The sequence below is a fragment of the Ranitomeya variabilis genome, chromosome 5 (genome assembly GCF_051348905.1).
Source record: "Ranitomeya variabilis isolate aRanVar5 chromosome 5, aRanVar5.hap1, whole genome shotgun sequence".
Classification (NCBI taxonomy): Eukaryota; Metazoa; Chordata; class Amphibia; order Anura; family Dendrobatidae; genus Ranitomeya; species Ranitomeya variabilis.
This window is the reverse complement of record NC_135236.1, coordinates 656,650,003-656,674,346: the sequence shown is the minus strand read 5'-3', so window position 1 is coordinate 656,674,346 and position 24,344 is coordinate 656,650,003. Positions and strand designations below refer to the sequence as shown.

The 24,344-nt window shown below is 41.0% G+C and overlaps 1 protein-coding gene across 1 annotated transcript in view; it reads left to right on the top strand.

Annotated features, from left to right (window-relative positions):
- Positions 1-8,901: 8,901 nt before the first annotated feature.
- Positions 8,902-24,344, top strand: part of LOC143776757 (carbohydrate sulfotransferase 1-like) — a 74,067-nt gene continuing 58,624 nt past the window's right edge. Inside the window, exon 1 of the mRNA XM_077266477.1 lies at positions 8,902-9,058. The gene's annotated coding sequence lies outside the window, so the exon portion shown is untranslated. The remainder of the gene's footprint in view (positions 9,059-24,344) is intronic.

Genomic DNA, 24,344 nt, shown 5'->3' with positions numbered 1-24,344 from the left:
CGATACATGGGCCTTATTGTTACGGCGTTCTGGATTGGCTACCCTAACCTTTAAAACGCTGGCACTTACTGATGATGCCATACCCCCGGAAGAAGGCACGAGGCCGAAACGCGGCGTTGGGGTGGGTGGCATCACGGTCCCACAGGTATCTTCCTCGTTATTATTACCTTTTTGCATCTTTATATGTCCTCTTTTGGATATAGTCACTCCTTATTGGTGCCCCTCATTATTGGCATTTGTCCAAGCATAATTGGGATACATGTATGCTTATCTTATTTGGGTGCACATGATTTAGGCTTATTGATGCTCTTATACTGTGGTTTGCCTGTTGGTTCCTGTGGTGCCACCCTTATGGTGTGTTCCCTGTCATCTATCCTGCATTTTCTCTGTGTTTTTATATGTCTACATTTTTGTATTTAATAAAGTTGTTACTATATTTTACTTTTGGTTCTCCTGGTGCTTCTTTTCTCATTGGTTTATTATATTCATTTGGCACTGAACCTTACCAGATATACCCTGACACCCCTTTCATTATTTTGGTGTGGTGTGTATATTTTGCCTTTGGATTTATAACAGCTAAGATAAGTGTCTGGTTTTTGTTCTCTGTAGCACGCATGCAGTGTGCTTTTATGTGCAGTGCAATCTATTGTGTTTTTGTCCAGCTTAGACTTGTTTGGATTTTTCTGTCATGCTGGATTCTTTGGAGATGCAGATATACATCCTATGTCTTTAGTTAGATGTAGTAGATAGTATATTCTGCTGTGGATTTTTCTAGAGTTTTAATGCTGACCGCTTAGTACTCTGTCCTATCCTTTTCTATTTTAGCTAGAAGTGTCTCTTTTGCTAAACTCTGTCTTTTCTGCCTGTGTACATATTTCCTCTTAAACTCACAGTCAATATTTATGGGGGGCTGCCTATCCTTTGGGGCTCTGCTCTGAGGCAAGATAGGATTTCCCATTTCCATCTTTAGGGGTATTTAGTCCTCCGGCTGTGTCGAGGTGTCTAGGCCATGTTAGGTACATCCCACGGCTACTTCTAGTTGCGGTGTCAGTATTAGGATTGCGGTCAGTACAGGTACCACCTACTCCAGAGATAGTCACATGCGGCTTCAGGGTCACCGGATCATAACAGCTCTCATCCGTGAAGAGCACAGGATGCCAATGTTGAATCTGCCAATCTTGGTGTTCTCTAGCAAATGCCAATTGCCATGCATGGTGTTGGGCCGTAAGTGCAACACCTACTTGTGGATGTCGGGCCCTCAAATCATCCTCATTGAGTCTGTTTCTGACAAGTTGAGCAGACACATAGTAGCCTGCTGGAGGTCATTTTGCAGGGCTCTGGTACCGCTCCTCCTGTTCCTCCTTGCACAAAGGAGGAGGTAGCAGTTGCTGAGTTGTTGCTTTCCTAAGGCTCCTTCCATGTCTCCTGGTGTTCTGGCCTGTCTCCTGGTATGCGCTCCATGCTCTTGATACTGTGCTCTCAGACACAACTACCCTTCTGGCCACAGCTTGCATTGATGTGGCATCCTGGATGAGCTGTACTACCTGAGCAACTTCTGTGGGTTGTAGACACTGCCTCATGGTACAGTACCTCTAGGGGTGAGAGCAATGACAAAATGCAAAAGTGACCCAAACAGCCAAAAAGGATGAGAACAAAGAAATGGTCTGTGGTCAACCCCCACAAAACCGCTCCTTTATAGGGGATGTCTTGCTAATTGCCGATCATTTCTACCTGTCGTCTGTTCCAGTTACGCAACAGCAGAAGGAATTGATTCACAATCAGTGCTGCTTCATAACTGGACAGGAGTGTGAATGACTTGGAGTTACATTGTGTTGTTTAAGTGTTCCCTTTATTTTTTGAGCAGCGTATATTAAGAGAATCCAGGCATAACTCTAATGTTATCATGTAGGTGACATAAAAAACCTCAGCAACCATCAGCTGCAGATCCACCTCAGTGCTGGAATTCAAAATTACATTGTCAAAGAAAAACAAGGTGCTTGCAATCAGTGGTCAAGAGTGGAGGCTTTATTCACATAGTATTTACGCACTACGTCCATTCATAAAAGTGGGATTCAGATGTAACCCCAATGGAGGGTCCCTTTTTAAGGTGTTATCCGAGCATGCTCTTGTGCTAACCGAGTGACTTCGGCGTGTTCGAAAATATGTTTGAGTCCCCGCGCCTCCATGTCTCGCGGCTGTTCGACAGGTGCAACACATGCAGGGATTGCCTAACAAACAGACAAATCATTGCATGTGTTCTGGCTGTCGAACAGCCGCGAGACATGCAGCTGCGGGGACTTGAACATATTTTCGAGCACACCGAAGTCACTCTCTTAGCACACGAGAATGCTCAGATAACACCTTACAATTTTCCAGGTGTTCTTCTGTAAGAAATCTTATAAAAGGAGAATAATTGACTCAAGGAACAGTTACATACATATGAAAACAAAATCCATCGAACAGAAAACTTAGTATCAATAATCAGACCCTATACCCAGTGGTACACAGGGTCAGAGTATTATAGGACACTCTCATATAATCATAACAACACAAGAAAGAACAAAGAGAGGGGAAGTCCAAGGTAAAAAGTAAAAAGTACCAGTTTTATTAAACATATACTTTACAACAAAAGTAGATAAACACAAGTACAATAGGAATAACCAAGATGTGCAATGTGGAACAAAGGTGCAGAAAAGACAGGAACCCAAAAGGTATAAGGTGGATGGAGGTCCACATGGGAATAGCATCACTAATAAAGTGCCAGTGCTACATACAGTTTCTATCCACTCATCCTATGCCCTCACAGTGTCTCCATTTGAGTTTAGAGCCTCACTAGATAGACAAATGAATGTAACACCATCCCAGCTCAGTGGTAATAACTCAGAAGCTCATACTAAGAGTCTCAGGAAGGAAGAGTGGTAATAATAGGTAATATATGGCTGCTGCCATTAACACAGGGTCTTACCCATAATCTCCACACCGGGCTTCGTGCCCGCAGCTGCAATGCGCGTTTCGCAAGGGTTTCCTCGCATGAGCTTCCTCGTGCCCGCAACTGCCCCGGAAGAAGGCACAAAGCCGAAACGCGCGTAGGGGCTGTGGCACCGCAGGTCTGAGGTAAAAACCACAATCACTTTTTGTTCTCAGGTTCCTTCCTTTATATAATATTCACTTATGGTCTTATTATGTTTATTTCAATGACTTACTTGATAAATATGTGAATGGTTTATGATTTACTGAGGGATCTTGTATTTATGTCTGTCCCTCAGACCTGTGGCTCCACTATTTTGGTGTTTTTCATTGCCCGTTCACCCTTTTCCTTTTGCTCTGCATTTTACTGTATTTTTTACACTGTTTTAAAATTTTTATCAATAAACATTATTTCATTATATCTTGGTTCTCTATGTGCATTTTTCTTATATATGTTCACAGTATTCTAAGTGTGGTCGCATTAGTGACTTGTATAGAGGAAAAACTATGTTCTCATCATGAGCATCTATGCATCTTTTAATGCTTCCCATAATTTTATTTGCCTTGGTGGCAGCTGCCTGACACTGGTCACTAAAGTCGAGTATGTCGTTCACTCATACACCAAGTCTTTTTCAGTGACAGTTTTACGCAGTGTTTTGCAATTTAGTACATAATTATACATATTATTTAATCTGCCCAAGTACATAATCTTACATTTATCTACATTAACCTTCAAGTGCTATTTCTCAGCCCAAAACTACAGCTTACATAAATCCTTCTGTAATATTAAATTATCCTCTTCTGTGTTGATTACCCTGCAGAGTTTAGTATCATCTGAAAATAATGAAATTCTGCTCTGTATGCTCCCTACAAGGTCATTAATAAATATGTTAAAAAGAAGAGGGCCCAATACCGACCCCTGTGGCGCCCCACTGTTAAATGGGACCCAGTCCGAGTGTATTCCATTAATAACCACCCTTTGCTTCACATCACTGAGCCAGTTGTCAACCCAGTTACACATATTTTCCAATAATCACATTTTTCTCATTTTATATACCAACTGTGATGCTAGTCACTACTCAAGGACAAGCTGCAAGGCTGGGTAGTCAGGAGGTTTGAGATCAACATCCAGGAGGATACATCATAGACAGAGAAGGGTGAGACAAAGGCATAGGCAGGTCAAAGTTTGGGGTCAAAATACCAAGAAGGGAGCGAATCACGACAAAAGGGCTATGCAAACACAAAAGGCTAAGCAAACACAAAGTCAAAGACAAATCCAAGGTCACTAAACAAAGATCAGAATACAAGACAAGGAGCACAGAGCACACACTTGGCAATTGGCAGCAATATAAGGCAGAGAGCAGGTCAAATAGCCAGGTAATTACTCCAAAAAGGAGACACATGGATGAAACCCTGGCACTCCATAGTCATGATTGGATTTGTAAACTGTCACTCAAGACGCTGACAACAGGCATGCAACAACATCTGATTGGACATAGAGAAATTATTTCATAGATTTTCAAAGTAAGTATACCATCCTCATCAGGTCTAAGAGATCTATTTAATAATGTATACACTTTGTCTTGTGGAATCTGATCCAATTTAAGTTGAGTCAGATGAATCTAATGCTATTTTGCAAGAGAATCAACTGCAGAAGTCTAAGGCTGCTCCTTGGGTTTCTCCTGTGGATTTGCTACCTGGCATGTTATGGAATCAATGGGCTTAAGCAGGTGAATTTCATGTGCGGATTTTGGCGCAGAATATGGAAATAACAAGTGGAAACTGAACCATTCACATGTACCCCAATACTGTCCATCCTCGTAGTATTCATTTGGTTTTATAGAGCTTTTAAGGTTCTTGAATGTCCCAGCACTACCATTATTAGCAGTATTTGACTTGTTGGACTAACAGTTTGTGCTTCATCGCCGTTCGTTCCTTTGTAATGTATCATAATTTGTGCCAAAAAGGTGGCATAAATTACAAAAGACTGGAGTACATTCCTTACACTGGGGAACGGCTGCTGAAAGATGCAACAAATTGATAAAGAGGTTCTCACGCCTAGCAAACTAAAGGCCTTAAAGAGTAACGGTCATTATTTCTTTTTCCCATACATCAATAGTAGATGTGAAAATAAGAAACTTTGTTATATATCTTATTAAAGAAATATTTTTTCTTTCTTCTGATCTGATTATTCACTCTCAAAATTCTCATAGGTAAAATGTGTATCAGTAAAGACATACTGTATTTTTCCCATTATTAAGATAGGACATGGCAGTTGGTGCTCATAATGACAGTTGGTGCTCAAAAGGTTCTATTGAGAACTGTAACTGTAATTTTAGGAGAACTTGCAGAAGAGGTAAAATGTGGTTCATTAAAGACATATTTTTCCCATTATTAACCTCTTTCTGACCTTGGAAGGGATAGTACGTCCGAGGTCAGATACCACGCTTTGATGCAGGGCTCCGGCGGTGAGCCCGCATCAAAGCCGGGACATGTCAGCTGTTTTGAACAGCTGACATGTGCCCGCAATAGCGGCGGGTGAAATCGCGATTCACCCGCCGCTATTAATTAGTTAAATACCGCTGTCAAACGCAGACAGCGGCATTTAACCGGCGCTTCCGGCTGGAAATGAGCGCATCGCTGACCCCCGTCACATGATCAGAGGTCGGCGATGCTTCTGCAGAGTAACCATAGAGGTCCTTGAGACCTCTATGGTTACTGATCGCCGGTAGCTGTGAGCGCCACCCTGTGGTCGGCGCTCACAGCACACCTGCATTTCTGCTACATAGCAGCGAACATCAGATCGCTGCTATGTAGCAGAGCCGATCGTGTTGTGCCAGCTTCTAGCCTCCCATGGAGGCTATTGAAGCATAGCAAAAGTAAAAAAAAAAAAAAAGTAAAAAAAATGTGAAAAAAATAAAAAAAATATAAAAGTTTAAATCACTCCCCTATCGCCCCAATCAAAATAAATCAATAAAAAAAAAATCAAACCTACACATATTTGGTATCGCCGCGTTCAGAATCGCCCGATCTATCAATAAAAAAAAGCATTAACCTGATCGCTAAACAGCGTAGCGAGAAAAAAATTTGAAACGCCAGAATTAAGGTTTTTTTGTCGCCGCGACATTGCATTAAAATGCAATAACGGGCGATCAAAAGAACGCATCTGCACCGAAATGGTATCATTAAAAGCGCCAGCTCGGCACGCAAAAAATAAGCCCTCAACTCACCCCAGATCATGAAAAATGAAGACGCTACAAGTATCGGAAAACGGCGCAATTTTTTTTTTTTTAGCAAAGTTTGGAATTTTTTTTCACCACTTAGATAAAAAATAACCTAGTCATGTTAGGTGTCTATGAACTCGTACTGACCGGGAGAATCATAATGGCAGGTCAGTTTTAGCATTTAGTGAACCTAGCAAAAAAGCCAAACAAAAAACCAGTGTGGGACTGCACTTTTTTTGCAATTTCACCGCACTTGCAATTTTTTTCCTGTTTTCTAGTACACGACATGGTAAGACCAATGATGTCGTTCAAAAGTACAACTCGTCCAGCAAAAACTAAGCCCTCACATGGCCAAATTGATGGAAAAATAAAAAAGTTATGGCTCTGGGAAGGAGGGGAGCGAAAAACGAATACGGAAAAATGGAAAATCCCAAGGTCATGAAGGGGTTAAGATAGGAGATGACAATCGGTGTTCATAATGACAGTTGGAGCCCAAAAGATTCTATTGAGAACTGTAACTGTAATTTTAGGAGGACTTGCAGAAGAGGTAAAATGTGTTTCATTAAAGACATATTTTTCCCATTATTAGGGTAAGTTCACACAGGACTTTTTTGCTGCGTATTTTTGCTGCATTTTTTTATGCTAATTTAGGTGCGTTTTTTTGGTGCGTATTTGGTGCGTTTTTTGGGTAAGTTCACAAAGGACTTTTTTGTTGCGTATTTTTGCTGCGTATTTTTGCTGCGTTTTTTATGCCAATTTTCAGCTGCTTATAGATGCGTTTTTTGTGCGGTTTTGGTGCGTTTTTTTGTCTATTTGTGCATTATAATAAAGTTGAGTGACCCCAGTGGAGCTTAGCATCGCCTTCATCCCAGCGGGAGAACAATTTACGGCGAATTACATGCCATGCATCGGCCTTTTTTTGACGATCACTGTAGTTTGGGCAAGCTACATCCCAAATTACAGGCATTGCTTCCACCTTGGAAAAATAAATGAAAAAGTAATTACCAAATGCAAGATGAAATGAAGCCAACATTCATGACAAGGAAGATACAAACATACACATGCAGAACACATGAACATGTACATAACAGCACATGAGCATCGCAAAGTGTACCATCGCAAACAATCGGATAGATAGATATATCACAAATTTAAAAAACTATTACCTCCATGATTAGCTGGGAAACATTAATGCTCATCCTCCTATACCAAGACATGGCTAGGCTACGTTCACATTTGCGTTGTGCGCCGCAGCGTCGGCGCCGCAACGCACAACGCAAACAAAAACGCAGCAAAACGCATGCACAACGCTGCGTTTTGCGCCGCATGCGTCCTTTTTTTCATTGATTTTGGACGCAGCAAAAATGCAACTTGCTGCGTCCTCTGCGCCCGGACGCGGGCGCCGCAGGGACGCATGTGGCGCAAAACGCAAGTGCGACGCATGTCCATGCGCCCCCATGTTAAATATTAGGGCACATGACGCATGCGGCGACGCTGCGGCGCCCACCGCAAATGTGAACGTAGCCTTACACCTCACTACCAGAAACTCCCTCACAATAGATCACAATCAGGGCACCTCACAATGGCTCTTCACACCTCACAATGGCTCACAATGGCTCCTCACACCTGACTACCAGGAACTCCCTCACAATAGATCACAATCAGGACACCTCACAATGGATCTTCACACCTCATAACCACACCACTAAGCTCTTGGCTGTGAGATCACTTCCTGCTGGCCATGATTTTTCTGCACAAAAAAACGCAGCAAATAATGCTACATGCGTTTTTGCAGCGTTTTTGTAGCGTTTTTCCCATCACCCATTCAAGTCAATGGGTGAAAAAACGCTGCAAAAACGCAGCAAAAACGCTGAAAGAAGTGACATGCCCTATGTCCAAAAAACGCAGCAAAGCAGAAAATACTGATCAAACAAAAACCCAATGTGTGTGCATGAGATTTCTGAAATCTCATGGGCTTTGCTGGTACTGTAAAAAGCAGCTGAAAATTAGCATAAAAAAACGCAGCAAAAATACGCAGCAAAAAAGTCCTGTGTGAACGTACCCTTAATAGAGGAGATGACAATTGGTGCTCATAATGACAGTTGGAGCTCAAAAGGTTCTATTGAGAACTGTAACTGTAATTTTAGGAGAACTTGCAGAAGATTGTCTGCGTCTACCCCTATCTCCTCCCTTTTTCATTGATTTTTTAAAGCACCAACTGCCATCTTCTTTGTCAGTAATGGGACAGTCTTGCTTCAATAAAATACAGAATTTACCCCTGAATTGAGAGTGAATGATCAATCCAGGAGAAGAAAGAAGCAGATTTCTCTGATAAGATATATTACAAAGATGTTTATTTTCATGTCTACTGTTGATTTATGAAATAAAAATAAAAACGACTGTTACGCTTTAAAAACAATTCAGTTATTGCACTCATCATATTTTAGAATTCTTCTATTGTTTATTCCCCCCCACTTTAAGTGTGTCGCACGCTGCCTTGCATTCTTTTCAGTATCTATCTCATGCAGAGGCAGATTTTAATCGAGATCCAGAATTCCAGACATTTCATACACCGCAGCATCCAGTCCATTATCCACCCTCCTCTCACACTGACATCTCCTGTGCTCCAAGCTGGGAGAGATGCTGATCATTCGCAGGAGTAGGGTCTATTTCAATGTTTTCTCTCCTCCTATATTTTTTTTTTTTTGTATTACATCAAGTGTGACAATCTGGGATTGGCCGGCGATCGGCGCTTCCTGGAACTGAGCACTATTTAAATAACAGTGATTTCACAGCAGGGAAGATGCTGCGCTGCAAGCAAGGCGTCCACAGGCTGATCCTCGGGATCCTCCAATGCTGGGTGTAAGGTAAGAAGTCAGTCGTGTCTGTATCCAATCCGTCATATACCGGGATTATCACTATATGCATTCACAACCGATTGCAACGATCCCATCGGAATGTTACTATCATTCGTTCTATCCGTATCATGCCACGTAAAATAGTAATATAGTCACAGTACGGACAGAAATGCAATATCTCTAACATATTCCACAGGACGGAGCGCAGGGGTTCACAAACTAATTTCTACATCTCAGTCATACACCTTAGGGTGTCGGAAACCGCAGAAGCATGAAGAGAACATGCAAAGTTCATTCATAAAGATGGATTTTTTTTTTGTTTTGGGGTTGTCTTTTTGATAGTACTATATATATATATATATATATATATATATATATATATATATATATATATATATATATATATATATGTATGTATATAATATAGATAGATGGATAGATAGATAGATATAGCTATACAACCTATGCAAATAAAATATATATAAAATAAGATAAAAAGATAAAAAATATATAGAGATATATATATTGTAACATATATTTTTTATTCTTTTTTTTATCTTATTTTATTTTATTTTTTTTTTTTTTTGCATAGGTTGTGTATCCATAGAGATGTTATACTGGGTCGATTTTGAACTCCAGATCCCTGTGTTGCAAGACTATGGAGATACTAACTGATACGTAGATCTAATTGTAATGTCATTTATCATAATATTCATGATTCTAGAGATTTAATATCACACAGGATCTTACGTAATATTGCCATTATTATTATTATTAGAACTATTATTGCCTCTTCTGAGAAAAAGAGGACTTAACTCTATAGCGCCACCTGTTGGAAGTAGCGATTCTACAAGTCACAATCAACGCTCTAACGAGTCGTGCAAAATGGCACGACTCGTTAGAGGGTTGATTGTGACTTGTAGGATCGCTACTTCCAACAGGTGGCGCTATAGAGTTAAGTCCTCTTTTTCTCAGAAGAGGCAATTTGCATATTTAATTTCCCACAGGAGCATTGTATGGCAAATAAGCCTCCTTACCTTGACAAGCCAGATATGGTATGTCACTCTCCATAAGGAGAAACGATACCCCTTACACCCTAGAACTATTATTGGAATTATTATTGGTCCGATTATTACTGGTTACATTATATTGGTATTATTAATGTATTATTATTTATCAATTAATTATTAATCTTTTTTCCATGCATATAGTATGTCTATATACTATGTACTATATTATATATCCATTTCAAATATACTTTTTTTGTTTGTTTTTTTGTAGTAAAGCCAGGTAGAACAGGGTTAAGTCCTAGCCCTGCAGGATTTGATTTACTTGCCTAACATTTTACAAGAACCAGGGCCTGTGTTCACTAGTGTGTTTTTCGGCTGAATGAAGCAGAGTCGAGTTGTGAGCTGTAGCTGAGAGAGAGAAATGCTGGTGTTTCTCTCTGAGTGGAGACTGCATGGGTCAGCTAGGAAAGCTGAGCAGTCTGTGTGTTGGAGCTGCAGATTAAGGTGTGGAAACTGCAGCCTGTTCAGTGTGAACCGTGCCCAAAGTTGAACGCTGGAAGCTGATGGAGCTCAGGCTGAAGGGGATACCGAAACATGGTAGGACCGGACCTCTTCTGTGTATAAAGTTTGCTCCTGCAATCTGTTGGGGTGAGCCCGCACTGACATATGTGCGTGCTAAGTGAACTGCTTAGTTGCTGTGATACCTTTTGTGCCCATGAGAGGCTGTTTTTGGTTTCGAATCCCTTGCAATAAAACTGCACCTGTTTGGACCAAACCGCATTACCTGTGTGAACACTGCCTAATGCCTATGTTCAGAAAGACATTATCCTTTCACTATAACCACAGTAAAGAATATCAACATTCATTTTTTCTAAGAAAAACCGAAAGGGATAAACTTGAAATAGGGGGGCGGAGGAGTTGAGGAGAAGGAAAAAGGAAGGGGAAGGGATGGAATTTTATTAGGAAATATTTTTTTATTTGCTTTGCATGGATGGTTTAAAACAATAATTTCAGCCATATGAATGTGATAATATAAAGCAAATCTAGATAGCAATTAAAATAAAATAGATAAATAATTTAGATTGTAATAATAAATAATACATCATCGTGAAACAGATTATTAAATGGTAAGGAAATGCAATATATTACTATTATTATTATTGTGATATTTGCACTATCTCCATTAGAAAGCTGATAATATTAGTAGTAATATTAATAATCCATTTCCCCACAATATTACCTTTACATAATATTGTATTTCTCAGGTTTTCATCCTATCTTCCGTTTTGTTGATTCGCTCATTTCGCTGCGCAATTTCCTAAAGCGTAGTATTGCCAGGAGTCTCCGCGCGGACAGTTCTGGAGAGTTCTGGAGATCCAGCCAAGAATATCTTTTGCATAAATTCACACAAGTGATTCTGCTCGGTGTGGACCTTTGTAGTTGCTGCAGGCACAAGTGATAGTCGCAGTTAAAGATTTACTACTTATTCTTGCTGCGTTCGGGTATAGCGAGAGCCTGCAGATGGAATGAGATAAATTCCTATCTACAGTAGAATCTATATTCTAGAATATATTAATTATGATCCTTTCTATTCAAATTTAATTTGAGACACACTTCCAAACTACCATCCAAATCAGAGGTAGCGTTCTCATCTGGTCCCTGGTGCCTACGGGAGCCCAAAGTCTAGATCCTGCAGGAGCTTCAAGTATGAACTTGATTTCAGGGATGAACAGACTTTTTTTTCGGTAGGCTGTTAACTATTCTCACTTTGCCGTAGATCAGGGGTGGGGAACCTCAGGCCCCAGGGCCATTTACGGCCCTTGATCACCTTTTGTTCCCCACCCATGCCATAGATAGTCACGGTGGCATAGTTTTCCATAACTTCTAAGGCTACCACTTCTCTCCAGTGGCAATATTGGGATATTGGCCATCTGGGGAGCCTCAGGCCCTTGATGACCTTTTATTCCCCACCCCTGCCGTAGATCGTCATGGTGGCATATTTCTCCGTAACTTCTAAGGCTACCACTTCTCTCCAGTGGCAATATTGGGATATTGGCCATCTGAGATGTTCCTTACACTTATATTTAGAAGTCAGAAATAGTCCAGTCCAGAGGATGGTGGGCAGAGATAGTGAAATCACCAAGGTTTGTCCTACTCCAGTGGCGCCATGGAGAAAGGCGACCAGTGTCGGACTGGGGTACAAAGGGCCCACCGGTAACATTGACCTACTGTTCGGCAACATGCAAATATTACATTACCCTCTTTCACAATGGTACCTCTGCTTCTATATAATAATACACTGAGCAGTTTGTTAAATGAAGATGCTGCCTCTGTCTCTTCATAGAGAATCAAGTGTATTGTGCCATCAACTGCTCATGTTGGGGAGTAAGTGGCTTTCTCCTGCACAGAGGCCTACCGGAGGATTCCCCTGTTCTCCTGTGGGCCAGTCTGGTGGAGACTAAGTGATCTGATCTGTAGGCGTTGGGTCAGGGTTGGACTGGCCCACCAGAGAACCAGAGAATCCTCCGATGGGCCCTGGCTTCTCCTTCAGGAGAGTTCATAGTGCAAACCTTGCAGTAGCTATGGGGCTCTTCAGTGGGGGAGAAAGGTGGGCCTTCAGAATCAAATCCTCTGGTGGGCCCAATGTTCTGCATTGGGTTATAGAGCAAGAGGACCTGAATAAATTGATATATAGTTTGGTGGGAAAATATGAACTTATAATGAATTCAAGTATTTGCTTTCTGAGTCCAGTGGGTGGAGCTACTGAGTGAATCATTGATTGTGACCACCCACTGGACTGAATGTAAAGCTAGTAGGTACTTAAATGAGTAAATTTCAAGTTACACTGAATATTTTTCTATAAATCTATATATTTATCTGCTAGGCTCCTCCGGCTCTATAACCTGTAGTCAACAAAAAGTCAATGTAACAGGGACACTTTCAAGGGAACGTCTCCTCTCCATACATGTCTCTTTTAGTAAATACGTATTTTATTCCCTATAAATTACCTAGTGATAGATAATGTAGAACTGGTCAATAGAAGTTAAACTCAATGGACTTTTTCAACTATGTCCTTCTAGAGAGTTTTGTCTTTGAACTCTGTGATTGTGGGGTTCCTATATCCTAAAAAAATTGGATAAATTGACATCGGTGTTGCCAATGCAACTGTTTGACTATGGCAATGGTAATAACCAGTTGTCAATTTATTCATAAATATTCGAGAGGAATAACAGAGGAACAGCACAAAGCAAACTATGCTCAAAAATTGCTATTTATTTGGGATGGCGACTATTTATGAAAATAGCCATGTCAAGAAAGCTGATAGGTCCCCTTTAACCCTTTAAATACTTGTATAAATGTTCATATCTTTCTTCAGTTCACCCCTATTTTCCAAAAATGTAGTCTAGGTTGATAGTTTTCTTCTAAAACTGACCAGAGTGAAGGATTCCAGAGTAACTTGTCGAAAAAGTATTCAGCACAGCACATTGGGGAAAGCACTCATACTTTCAAAAACGCATGGCTACGAGAGCTCAAAACGTGTGACTGGCCATGAGGGCACAAAACACGTGAATGGTTTCCCAAATACCTGATTTTTTTTAAACAATATTTAAACTGTTTTTGGATTAAAGGACTATATGGTGTGAAACCTGAAGCCATCTGTGTCGATACAACATTTAATCTTAATTATCCAGACCTAAATTCAGTAATACAGGAGGCATAGACTGTTATCTAAATGTTTACTTTTGAATTAATGCGTTTGTTCTTCGGGTGGTCAAGAACCATAAACTGTTGTCATATTAGTCTTAAACGTTGATAGCTTGCCGAATAAGCAGGGACCCGAGCAAATTCGCTTAACTCTACTTGTCACCAAATCAAAAGTGTCCACTTTTTGCTCTTTTTTTATTTCCTATTTTCCCCTAAACATAACATTTTTTGTCTTTTTAAAATACAACAAACGGTTCCAGAGATATGAGCCTTTCAATTTAGCTCTCATTTTTATGGTCTTTACAGGGGGCGTGGCTCATACAGTCTAAAGACACGCCCCAGAGGATCCTGTGAAAAATACTCCAGGATTAAAGTAAGAGCTAAAACTTTGACTTAGTGACAGATCCTCTGTAAGTAACTTTGTAAATGTATCTCCTTATTTATGTTGTACTTATTCAAAGTTATAGCCTGCATTATGCTGCAGAGCAGTATTCAAAATTCTGCTAGCTTAAGTGAAAGTGGCTATCCCATAAACAACACTTAGCCAATGGAAAGACGATAAATGTGTGGTCTCTGGGGGCTTTATTGCACTGGTCACGAGAACGGGAGTCACAAAGTCCCCAGTGTGAAAGAAGAAGTAGTGAGCATGTGCGACCACTGCTCCATTCACAAGCTGTAGAAGAGGTGGTCGCACATGCTCAGTACTACCACTACATTAACAAAGGGAAAATTGGTAAGGATTCTCAGAAACCATAGCACAAGTGATCATACATTTATGATGATAAATGCTTAAATTGTACTGAATTATAGGAGCTCAGCTAAACAGCTTAGGATATGTTTGTGTTCAATCAGAACCAGCAGAATTATGATTGCAGCTCTGGAATATAATACAAACTACAGCCCATGACATGCTTTTGACAAAATGGAGATAGTGATGCCTTTGAAAATTCCTGACTTGAGTCACTGCTCAATAGAATAAGTGATATGCAAAAGTAATAAGTAATTGGGTCACATAAAGGTGAGAATCATTATTTCAATTTTTCAGAAAATCAGTTCATATCCAGTCTCTATTACCGTTTCCACCTTGTACGAAATGTAGTATCCTTGACATTAATTTATTATAATCATTAATTGTGCTCATAAAGAACCACTAATGGTTAATTAAAGCCTAAAAAATGCTTTGCTAAATTACTGAAAATGCTGATGCGGACCAATGGGTGCCCCAAAATTTGCCTAATTAACATCTCAGGTCTTATGTCAGGTATTTGGTCGGTCATAATTTATTATAATGTATTCCCCACCCTGATTGCGCTTTACAGGAAATATCTACCAAAGACAGCCCCCGTCCATGTGATTTAGATTGGCATATGACCTCATAGAGGGTGGTCCACTACTCAGGACCAGATTTATAGAACCAGAGGGGTGAGCGCCTCTACCTCAATGGGGTAAGATTTCTCCTTCAATGGGTTATCCAGGATTGGGATCCAAGTATGCAATCACTCTGCGTCTACAGACCTTCATAGAGGGTGGTCCACTACTCAGGACCAGATTTATAGAACCAGAGGGGTGACCTATGGAAGCAAACAGTGCTTCTAGCTCTAAGGAGTAAGATTTCTCCTTCAAGGGGTTATCCAGACTTGGGATCCAAGTATGCAATCACTCTGCGTCTACAGACTTGTGAATCCTAATGGTGAACAGTGTGCGCGCTGGCAGGAATCTCCAGTGCCGGAGCCAGGATCGGGCAGATGCTTGACTGCAAGTATGTGATTTGCATACATGTGGTCACATGCCAAGTAGACATGTGTGGCCTCGCTCAATAATAGTGAAGTCAACAAGGCTGGACAGGTCTAGTCAGAATGTGTCTGGAAGTATTGCACGCTTGCGGTTATATGACTGTCAACTCACGGCGCCGGAGATTCCTGACTGTGTGCACTGTACGCGCTGTGAGGATCCACAAGTCTTCAATCACATAGAATGACTGTAGGCTTCAGCCCAAAGCTTGGACTACTACTTTAAGGGGACTATGAGGCAAGTGCATGGAGACTTATAGGCCATGCAATACTCCGTGGGAAAAAGGTATGAAAACATCCTTTCACAAAGGAAGAGGAGCAGAGTCTTTAAGGCCAACTACTGGAAGTAGCAATCCTAGGAGTCAATATTGATCCTCTAAAATATCTCCATTTGCAGAAAGCTGTTTCGTAGGGTCTTCTTCTTTGCCAGTGCAATGTAGGAGATTGATTGGCTGGATGAGAGACCTTTTTTGCAATGACAAGGGGCAAGAGCCCTGGAGCAGCTGCCTTAAAATTGAGGTTCTTTCCTTTTGGAAGGGTCAATATTGACCTTTAGAATTCCAACCTCCTGTACGTGGCACTAATGACCCTGTTCTCTTTCTCCACGAATAGGCTATTTATGTATCTTGCTCTGCAAGCAAGGCATGGGGAACGTCACTGTCAATCAAGCCTGGAAAGGAGTGTGAAAGCAACTCTCTATGTCGTCACAAAAAACTGACCATACATTTTTCATGTAATGAGAGAGGCTACCTGAGATAACTAATTAGGTACTTATGTGACGACTACAAGACTAAGAAAGAAGCAACAGGTTGATGTACAAGAATACTAATGGATTAGTGGTAATCTCAATACATAAGTAGTAGGCTGGTAATATTTCCTATATAATACACAGCCCACTCCATAGTCAACCAACTATTTCCATGAGTACACAATGAGTGATTGAGATTATCCCCTACAGAAAGAAGTAAAAGTGTCTCCCCTCCATTTTTCAGGTGATCTAGGGTCAGTTTTGTACCAATCGTAAAGGAATTACTTCCTTTGATATGAATACCCCTTTAAGTTAATTCATTGAGACTTTAACAAACTCATTATTACATTTTTAAAGATACTTGTGGACAACTTTGGAGACATTATTCCAATGGAATTTATGTATTTTTTTAGGTTAAAATTCATTTTTTCAATTAAAAATTTTAGATCACCTAGTTCATACAGCTTTTATCCATCACAGTACATAGGGTACTCTCAAGTTATTAAATTGTTTTTATTAGTATGAAAATAAGAAACTTTACAATAGACCTGTTTTTTTCCATCTGCTGGCATTTTCCTGCAATGAGAGCTTTTATCTTTCATAGGGTACAGCTGCTTTCCTTCTGTGGAGTTTGGCCACCTAGATTCCAAGAGACAAGTTAACTCTTAACATACTAGTCACCTCTCTCCAGGCCATTGATTTCTATACAGCAGTTAGCTGCTCACCTCCCTCCAAGCTCCTGACAAGCTGCTGTTATAAATCATGCAAAATCACAAGTCCACAGCATAACCCTGCTTTACGAGTAGGTCTCCTAATCACTTCTCTCACTGTCCAGAGAGGTAAGCTTGTTCAAATAAGCTGTTTCTGTCTATATAAATACAGTGATAGCAGTGTGCACTCCAGAACAAACCACTGATAGCTTTTTTTTCTGAATGAAAAGCATTTTTTTTTCTTTTTTTTTTTAGACAATTTGCTACAGCCTCTATGCATCATAGTACATGGCAGAATGAGTTTGCAATGAATCCAGTGTACTTGTTCTGATGGCAAAGTCTATAACACTCATCTATCTTTTTCTGAACCACCTTCTGAGCTCATTTATGACCAAAGATCTATTAGGGGAGCAGACCCTGCCATCAGGCGATCTCACTGATGGTTCACGTGTCACTCATTCTGCAGTCAACTCTGCATTGTGGCACATAGAGGCTGTAGAAGTCAAATGGTCCATTATTATATATTTTTTTAAATAATTTTGCAGATATGTTTTCTAGTTGGAAATACATAAATTTGAATAAAAAAATAAAATCTCCCTGTAGGTTTCCATATCCTTTAAGATTGTAGTGGTTATCTAGGTTTTAGATTCCAGAGTAGTGCATGGAAACAGAAAATATCACACTCTGGGGTAGGATCACCATACATGGTACCCTAATGAGATCCTCAGAGATACCTGCTTTACCCTTTGTCAAGACCCACAGGACACTAATACAAGTGGCACAGACCAATATGGCTGTTGTGAGCATTGTTTAAAGATGAAAAGAATGTTATGATCACTTTTTAGCTCATAAAAAATGTTACCTTCAAACCCAATGACTGAGTACATAATAAACTTTTGTAGGATTTTTTCAATGATTATCTTTATGGAATCTTTACCAGAAACCCTATGCAATAGTATGCAAAACGAGAAATGAGGATGATCAGCAAAAATTGGCAGTAAACCAATTTTACGTCAATTGTGGTGCATAAAATAAAAAGTACAATAAATGTTAATGTATGCCCTGCCAATGATATAGGAAGCAAACAAGTGGGAAAAACATGTTTTCTCATGAAGAGAGATTTGGGCCCCAAGGGCATACTAGGATGTACCAGTATGTTCTGTCTGTTGCTGGCGTATGGAGCTGCGTCCGGTCCTTACATGGGGTGTTATACAGCTCTATACTTACAGAAGCAACTAGAGCTTGCTCTGATCGCTCCTGTTTAATCCCTTAGATTTCACTGACAGCCTCAAACAGAGGCATTTAATGCGTGTAATCTCCACGATGCGACCATTGGTGCCGATGGGTTGCCATTCCTATCATGTTGGTACTATTGCGAAGCAAATCTAAAGGCTGGGCTTTATAAAACACCGTCAGTTTCCTTATATACTGCAATCAAAGGTATAAAAAATAATGCATTTTCTAGTTACCGTATTTAGGTGGACGAAAAAATAAGGTAAAAAAATACTTAATTTACAATGTAAAAAAAATAATAATAACAATTCAAAATGTTATCCTTTTCCTAGGTAAAAAATAAAATAATATCTCAAGTATAAAATTATAAAATTAGTAAACTTGCATGGTAAAAAGTATAAAGAAAAAACAAAAAATACCTGTTGCATTATGAACACCTTAATAAAACTTTTTTTTTTCACCTAACCATGTATTTTGGGGGGGCTGAAAAGCATATTTTCCCTTTTTCATTAAAAATGTGTACACTATTTGGTTTCTACAGCCTCTATGCATCACAGTACATGGCAGACTGCAGAAAGAGTTAGCAGTGAATCTGTCAGTGAGCTTATTCTGACAGCAGGGCCTGGAACTTTTATTTCTCTTCTCCTGAACTATCCTATCAGCTGATTTATAATTAAGTTCTAGATCTTTTAGGGGATCAGATCCTGCCATTGGACAAACTCACCGACGGATTCACCTGTAACTCATTCTGCAGTCCTCTGTGTACTGTGGCACATACTGGATGTACACTGTGAAGAATTATTACATAAGTATTATGATTGCATTTTTATGCAGATTTTCCAACTACGTGCTGTATAAACCTGAATGCTTATTGGGTGGAGCAGATCAGGTGATACCTATTTATATGTGTACTGAGGGGGGTGAGGCCTAAGGATATCAAGGTGTGCAGAATTATTAGGCAGGTTGTTTTCCTCAAGCATAGTGGGCCCAAAAAGAGATTTAACCCCTTCATGACCTTGGGATTTTTCGTTTTTCCGTGTTCGTTTTTCACTCCCCTCCTTCCCAGAGCCATAACTTTTTTATTTTTCCGTCAATTTGGCCATGTGAGGGCTTATTTTTTGCAGGACGAATTGTACTTTTGAACGACATCATTGGTTTTAGCATGTCGTGTACTAGAAAATGGGAAAAAAATTCCAAGTGCAGTGAAATTGCAAAAATTAAGTGCAGTCCCACACTTGTTTTTTGTTTGGCTTTTTTGCTAGGTTCACTAAATGCTAAAACTGACCTGCCATTACGATTCTCCAGGTCAGTACAAGTTCATAGACACCTAACATGACTAGGTTATTTTTTTACCTACGTGGTGAAAAAAAAATCCAAACTTTGCTAAAAAAAAAAAAAAAAATTGTGTCATTTTCCGATACTCGTAGCGTCTCCATTTTTCATGATCTGAGGTCGGTTGAGGGCTTATTTTTTGCGTGCCGAGCTGAGGTTTTTATTGATACCATTTTGGTGCAGATACAATTTTTTGATCGCCCGTTATTGCATTTTAATGCAATGTCACGGCGACCAAAAAAACGTAATTCTGGCGTTTCTAATTTTTTTCTCGCTACGCTGTTTGGCAATCAGGTTAATGCTTTTTTTTTATTGATAGATCGGGCGATTCTGAAAGCGGTGATACCAAATATGTGTAGGTTTGACTTTTTTTTTATTGATTTATTTTGATTGGGGCGAAAGGGGGGTGATTTAAACTTTTATATTTTTTTTATTTGTTTCACATTTTTTTAAACTTTTTTTTTTTACTTTTGCCATGCTTCAATAGCCTCCATGGGAGGCTAGAAGCAGGCACAGCACGATCGGCTCTGCTACATAGCAGCCATCTGCTGTTCGCTGCTATGTAGCAGAAAATCAGGTGTGCTGTGAGCGCCGACCACAGGGTAGCGCTCACAGCTGCCGGGGATCTGTAACCATAGAGGTCTCAAGGACCTCTATGGTTACCATTCAGAAGCATCGCCGACCTCCGATCATGTGACGGGGGTCGGCGATGCCGTCATTTCCGGCCGCCCGGCCGGATGCGGTAGTTAAATGCCGCTGTCTGCATTTGACAGCAGCATTTAACTAGTTAATAGGCGCGGGCAGATCACGATTCTGCCCGCGCCTATTGCGGGCACATGTCAGCTGTTCAAAACAGCTGACATGTCCCGGCTTTGATGTGGGCTCACCGCCAGAGCCCTGCATCAAAGCGGGGCTTCTGACCTCGGACGTACTATCCCGTCCGAAGTCAGAAAGGGGTTAACTGACTCTGAAAAGTAAAAAAAAGTATTAAAAGTCTTACAGAGGACATTTTACTCTTGAAATTGCTAAGATGTATTAGTGAGATCACAGAATCATCCAAAGTTTTGTTGTAAATAGTCATCAGGGTCCCCAAATACCTGTTGAAAACAAAAAACGCACATTAACTGTGACCTTTTCTAGTAGAAGATGGACTCAAAATCAACTCCTAAACCTACTGCCAGTCTATACAAGATACTTTCTTCAAACAGTGGTACAGAAAAATGTCGGCATCTTTCAAGAAAAACATGATTTTTCTGCAGGACAATGCTCCATCGCAGCTTCGAAGTCTTCACTGCTCGATGTGTAACACCCCAGGTAACCGGTTGTTACACTGATGTTGCTTTCCCTTCGGGGAGGGTAATGTCATGCTTGGAGGCAATGGAGTTCTCTTTATCAGGTAAGGCACCCACACGCAACACATTCCAAATCCAGGCAAGGAGCTCAGGACCCAGATTCAGGGGAGCTTCCTTAGACTTTATGTATCCTGGTCTGGAGGAGGAGACAGCCAGTTGTAGAGAGTAGCAGAGGAGTGAGGAGAGGAGAAGCACGTCTGGAAGAGACGGAGGGGCTGCACAGCCGCGTAGGAGCTGTGGCCCCTGGAAAGAGTGAGAACTTGAAGGAGTTGAATAGTGGAGGAGCTTAGAGGGAAGAAGCACAGGGGAGGAAGAGGCTCAGGAGGGGAACAGCGGAAGGACATCCTAAGAGCCAGAGCGCAGAAACCGGGAGCCCGAGGTTGTGTTGTTCTCCAGGACGCACGACAGAATCGGAGGGCATAGGACTGTATGTCAATTGCCTGCATTAAGTCTGAGTTGAAGCAGTAACTTGAGAGCCCGGGTCAAGATAGAGACCCTATAAACAGGCTCGCACTGCCTATCGTACAGACATCTGTCTTAGGACAGGAGAGAGGGGATTTTGCAACCAAGCTTCAAGCGGCAGGGACCTCGCCAACTACAGTAGCGCAAGTAGGAAAAGCTTATGGACCTCACCTGAGAGAGGGATCCCCTATTGCCTTCAAGCCGGCCGGACTACAGCTACCCTGCACTTGGTACCCTGGACTGAGGACTGCTATCATCAGTAAACCAGGTAAAGACTGCAAACCTGTGTCCTCATTCTTTGACTTACCAACCACCACACCATCGATGCCCTACACTTGGGAAGCCCTGGGGACCCCGCTTCACCTGTGGGAAGCGTCACCATCTTGCTGCATACCATCACCCCAGAGGACCCCTATAAGCAGGGTCGGTCCCCACTGACCGAACACCACAGGTGGCGTCACAAACAATACACTTTACTCACAATTCCCTTAAAAGACCTTTCCCTTTAATTGGGCGCCCAGGGCCATGGACCGGGTTGCAGCCACCCTGACATCCCCTCTAAGTACCGGACCCAGTACCGAGTACCCCACAGCCCTTGCGGGTGACTCAGATGCCAGTAAAGGACTTAAAGATGAAAGAATATTGACATGGCCCCTTCCTCACCTGACCTAAACCCTATGGAGAACTAGTGGGCCCTTGTTATATGGGAAGGAGAACAGTCCCTTCTCTGATCACTGTCTGTGAGGCCATGGTTGATTCAGGCCAAAAGGTTGATCGTGAACAGATTAAGAAACTGATAGACTCCATGGATAGCGTTTATCAATGACGGCTATATCGTCACAATTTTTTTTTTTATGTATTCTCACTGTAACAGATGAAAATAAACAATTTTTCACATTATTGCATAATAATTCTGCACACTAATATTTGACCAATGATTCAGCATAAAGAAATATTCTCCTAAGTTAACAAAACCTCACTTTTTCTTTCCTAAATATTAATATTTCAGGTTTATTACTCGGTTGTCCACTACTAGGACAACCCGTTCTTGATCAAAAGCTTTGGCCCCCATAAAATAATAAAGCCTATACTCACCTCCCGTGCCGATGCTTTTCCCGCGATGTTGGCACTCACTCTCACCAGGGCTCCCATGTGGTGTTGTGACACGTGAAGCCGGCGCCCAATCGGCGCTGTGGTCACTGACTCCACCTTCGGACAAATTGAACATGAAGATAAAGTCTGGGCTGCAGCTGATCTTGGACTTCCTCTTCCTGCTCAATTCGACAAGAGGCGGGGACAGTGGCGCCAAAGCTGATTGGGCATCGGTATCATGTGTCGCAACACCGCGCGAGAGCCCCGGGAAAAACCAACGCTGAGACCGCGGGAACGGTGCCAGCACGGGAGGTGAGTGTAAGCTTTATTATTTTATGGAGGTCAAGCAAGGGGTATGAGAAGAAGTTGTCCAAGTAGTGGACAACTTCTTTAACCTTTTGGATTGATTGACAGCGCTGGAATTGTTCAACAATAAAATGAATCATCAAAAATACAAATTACCTAATAATTCTGCACACTGTGTAAAATCCAAACAGTCCAAGTTATTTGGCATCTATGTTTTTTCCACCATAGATGATACATGGTGCCCTAATGGGATCCTTGAACATACATGCTTCATCCTACAGCTACTGTACAGGAAAGACTCATTCAAGTTGTACAGACTGCCGTGACTGTAGTCAGAATTGTTTATGGTGAAAATAGTAGAATCATCACCTTTCGACTCATAAAAACCTTACCTTGAAACCCTAAACTGAGAACTTAAATAAGATAAACTTTTTATTGTTTTGTAGGGTATTTCTTTATGATTATCTTTATAAGGAATGCTGTATACTAAACAAACTATGGCTGCAAAATATAATATTGCGCAAAATGAAGAAGTGGAAGATCAGAACAAATTGGCAATAAACCAGCTTTGACATCAGCACTAGCACATAAAGTATGTCAGAAGGTACAATAAATGTAGTGTATGTGTCACGAACACCACTCGCTCGCGACACAGGTGCCTCAGATGCAATAGTAAAGGGAGACTCTGATTCCCTCTTACTCGTCCACTCACCTATCACGATAGGCCATCAATAAACTAAGCGCACCCTACAGACGTTCCCAACATCCACGCCACACTTTACACTGCTGCCACTCGCCGTTTTACTACTGGTACACATGCTCCCTCAGCTTTTCCAAACTCTTGAAAGGTAAGACACTGACTACAAGGTACGACAACCAAGCTATCTTCTCTCCTTGAGATCGTGGATACGTTAGAGCCACAAGGGACAAACTTATTACATTGTAGATTTAATAGACAAAAAGAAGTTCAGTACTTAAAAAAGGTGAAATAGCAAAAAGTCATACATAAAACAAACAGTCAAATAAAAAAGAAAAGTATAAAAACCTTTCACCACTGGATCGTGAGAAGACGCCACAGAAAAGGTACAGAATGACCATGGTTCTTTCAGATCTGACCCTGATATTCGGTAGATGAGATGTTGTAAAGGGTCTCACCAGACCTGTCACTCCTCCTTTTGCTGAGGCAAGAGAGGGACAGCTGATTAGATTCAATTTTTTTCTAGTTTTAGCCCTCACTTCTGCTGTGGGTCATAGTTTCCCACAGTATCTTCTTGGAGAAGCAATATCGAGATTTCTTTGAGGAGAAGACACCACGAAAAATGTTGTGGTACATAATGACCATACATGTGTGGTTCTTCCAGATCTGACCCTGATATTCGGTAGATGAGATGTTGTAAAGGGTCTCACCAGACCTGTCACTCCTCCTTTTGCTGAGGCAAGAGAGGGACAGCTGATTAGATTCAATTTTTTTCTAGTTTTAGCCCTCACTTCTGCTGTGGGTCATAGTTTCCCACAGTATCTTCTTGGAGAAGCAATATCGAGATTTCTTTGAGGA